Source organism: Magnolia sinica, chromosome 12, assembly GCF_029962835.1.
Source record: "Magnolia sinica isolate HGM2019 chromosome 12, MsV1, whole genome shotgun sequence".
NCBI classification, from domain to species: domain Eukaryota; kingdom Viridiplantae; phylum Streptophyta; class Magnoliopsida; order Magnoliales; family Magnoliaceae; genus Magnolia; species Magnolia sinica.
In genome coordinates, this window is record NC_080584.1 from 41,584,975 (window position 1) to 41,589,066 (window position 4,092).

The following is a 4,092-nucleotide window of genomic DNA, read 5'->3' on the forward strand; positions in this document are numbered from 1 at the left end:
GATCCAACGGAGACCCCTATAACTCCATCATTTGTGTTGGATTGGGTCGATTTTTGTCATCACGAATGTCTTTAGTGCTCTGTCAATTGATGTTTCATATTCCAAGACCAATAGGGCATCCGTATTGGATCTTCGGTCATTAATGTTTCGTTCATCTTCTTGTCCAATAGTAACCCTCATAACTCTCTTTTCAGATGTCGAATTTAGACTATTTCAGGTCATTGGAATGGTAACTTGTCAAGCTTCCAAATGGGACCAAAATTGCCTAATTCAGACTGTTCGATATCCCAAAAGCACAATGGAACTCTTTGATCGTCATTTTTCAATATGGATTGTTAATCTTTCCAAATTGCACAATCCAACGGAGACACCTATAACTCCATCATTTGATGTCGGATTGGGTCAATTTTTTATCATCTGAATGGTACTTTAGTGCTCTTTCATTCTTGACTGGTATCGTCGTATTCCGAGACCATTTGGGCATCCGTAAGTGGGATCGCAGTCGTTGGTCCTAAATGTTTCCTTCATCTCCTTGTCCAATAGTAACCCTCATAACTCTCTCTTCAGAGGTCAAATTTAGACTATTTTAGGTCATTGGAATGGTAACTTGTCAAGCTTCCAAATGGGACCAAAATTGCCTAATTCAGAGACCGTTCGATATCCCAAAAGCACGTTGGAACTCTTTGATCGTCATTTTTCAATATGGATTGTTAATCTTTCCAAATTGTGCGATCCAACGGAGACGCCTATAACTCCATCATTTGATGTCGGATTGGGTCGATTTTTGGTCGACTGAATCATAATTTCGTGCTCTTTCATTCTTGAATGGCATCATCGTATTCCGAGACTATTTGGGTATCCGTAAGTGGGATCGCAGTCGTTGGTCCTAAATGTTTCCTTCATCTCCTTGTGCAATAGTAACCCTCATAACTCTCTCTTCAGAGGTCGAATTTAGACTATTTCTGGTCATTGGAATGGTAACTTGTCAAGCTTCCAAATGGGACCAAAATTGCCTAATTCAGAGACCGTTCGATATCCCAAAAGCACGTTGGAACTCTTTGATCGTCATTTTTCAATATGGATTGTTAATCTTTCCAAATTGAACGATCCAATGGAGACAACTATAACTATATTATTTGATGTCGGATTGGGTCGATTTTTGGTCATCTAAATGGTACATTAGTACTCTTTCATTCCTGACTGGAATCGTTGTATTCCGTGACCATTTGGGCATCCGTGAGTTGTATCGCAGTCATTAATGTTTCCTTCATCACCTTGTCCAATAGTAACCCTTGTAACTCTCTCTTCAGAGCTCGATTTTAGACTATTTCAGGTCATTGGAATGGTAACTTGTCAAGCTTCCAAATGGACCAGAATTGCCTAATTCAAAGACCGTTCGATATCCCAAAAGCACGTTGAAACTCTTTGATCGTCATTTTTCAATATGGATTGTTAATCTTTCCAAATTGCGCGATCCAACAGAGACGCCTATAACTCCATCATTTCGTGTTAGATTGGGTCAATTTTTGGTCATCTGAATGGTGCTTTAGTGCTCTTTCATTCTTGACTGGACTCGTCGTATTTCGAGACCATTTGGGCATCCGTAAGTGGGATCGCAGTCATCGGTCCTGAATGTTTCCTTCATCTCCTTGTCCAATAATAACCCTCATAACTCTCTCTTAAGAAGTCGAATTTTGACTATTTCAGGTCATTCCAATGGTAACTTGTCAAGTTTTGAAATAGGACCAAAATTGGTTAATTCAGAGACCGTTCGATATCCCAAAAGCACGATGGAACTCTTTGATCGTCATTTTTCAATATGGATTGTTAATCTTTCCAAATTGTGTGATCCAATGGAGATGCGCATAACTCCCTCATTTGAGGTCAGATTGGGTCAAATTTTGGTCATTTGAGAGTTACTTTAGTGCTTTTACATTCCTTACTAGATTCATCGTCTTCCGAGACCATTTGGGGATCCATAAGTGAGATCACAGTCGTCGGTCCTGAATGTTTTCTTCATCTCCTTGTCCAATAGTAACCCTCATAACTCTCTCTTCAGAGGTCGAATTTAGACCATTTCAGGTCATTGGAACGGTAAATTTTCAAGCTTCCAAATGGGACCATAATTGCCTAATTCAGAGACCGTTCGATATCCCAAAAGCACATTGGAACTCTTTGATCATCATTTTTCTATATAGATTGTTAATCTTTCCAAATTGCGCGATCCAACGGAGACGCCTATAAATCCATCCTTTGAGGTTGGATTGGGTTAGTTCTTAGTCATCTGAATGGTACTTTAGTGCTCTTTCATTCCTGACTGGAATCGTCGTATTCGGAGACCATTTCGGCATCCGTAAGTGGGATCACAGTCCTCGTTCTGAATGTTTCCTTCATCTCCTTGTCCAATAGTAACCCTCATAACTCTTTATTCAGAGGCCAAATTTATAAAATTTCAAGACATTGGAATGGTAACTTGTCAAGCTTCCAAATGGGACCAAATTTGCCTAATTTAGAGACCGTTAGATAACCCCAAAGCACGTTGGAAGTCTTCGATCGTCATTTTTCAATGATTTTTAATCTCTCCAGATTGCGTGATCCAACGAAGACTTCTATAACTCCATCCTATGATGTCGGATTGGCTAAATTTTTTGTCATCTGAATGGTACTTTAGTGCTCTTTTCATTCCTGACTGGAATCGTTGTATTCCGAGACCATTTGGGCAATTGTAAGTGAGATCGCAGTCGTCAGTTCTAAATGTTTCCTTGATCTCCTTGTCCAATAGTAACCCTCATAACTCTCTCTTCAGAGGTCAAATTTAGACAATTTCATGTCATTGGAATGGTAACTTGTCAAGCTTCCAAATGGGATAAAAATTATCTAATTCAGAGACCGTTCGATATCCGAAACGCATGTTGGAACTCTTCGATAGTCATTGTTCAATATGGATTGTTAAACTTTCCAAATTGCGTGATCCAACAAACACGCCTATAACTCCATCATTTGATGTTAGATTGAGTCAATTTTTAGTAATATGAATGTTACTTTAGTGCTCTTTCATTCTTGACTACTAGTATTGTCGTATTCCGAGACTATCTGGGCATCTTTAATTTGGATCGCATTTGTTAGTCCTGAATGTTTCCTTCATCCTCTTGTCCAATAGTAACCCTCATAACTCTCTCTTTAGAGGTCAAATTTAGACTTTTGTAGGTCATTGAAATGTTAACTTGTCAAGTTTCCAAATGGGACCAAAATTGCCTAATTCAGAGACCGTTCGAAATTCCAAAAGCACGTTGCAACTCATCGATCGTAATTTTTCAATATGGATTGTTAATCTTTCCAAATTGTGCGATCCAATGGAGATGCCTATAACTCCATCATTTGATGTCGAATTGGTTCGATTTTTGGTAATCTAAATGGTACTTTAGTGCTCTTTCATTCTTGACTAGAATCATCCGATTCTGAGACCATTTGGGCATCCCTAAGTGGGATCGCTATTGTCAGTCCTGATGTTTCCTTCATCTCCTGTCCAATAGTAACCCTAATAACTCTCTCATCACAAGTCAAATTTAGATTATTTCAGGTCAATGGAATGGTAACTTGTCAAGGTACCAAATGGGAACAGAATTGCCTAATTCAGAGACCGTTCGATATCCTAAAAGCATGTTGGAATGCTTTGATCGTCATTTTTCAATATGGATTGTTAATTAGTCTAAATTGCGCGATCCAATGAAGACACCTATAACTCCATCATTTGAAGTCAAAATGGGTCGATTTTTGATCATTTGAATGGTACTATAGTGCTCTTTCATTATTGACAGGTATCGTCGTATTCCAAGACCAATAGGGCATCCGTAAGTGGGATCGCAGTCGTCGGTCCTGAATGTTTCCTTCATCTCCTTGTCCAATATTAACCCTCATAACTCTCTCTTCAGAGATTGAATTTAGAGTATTTTAGGTCATTGGAATGGTAACTTGTCAAGCTTCCAAATGGGACCTAAATTGCCTAATTTAGTGGTTGTATGACATCCCAAAAGCACATTGGAACTCTACAATCGTCATTTTTCAATATGGATTGTTAATATTTCTAAATGG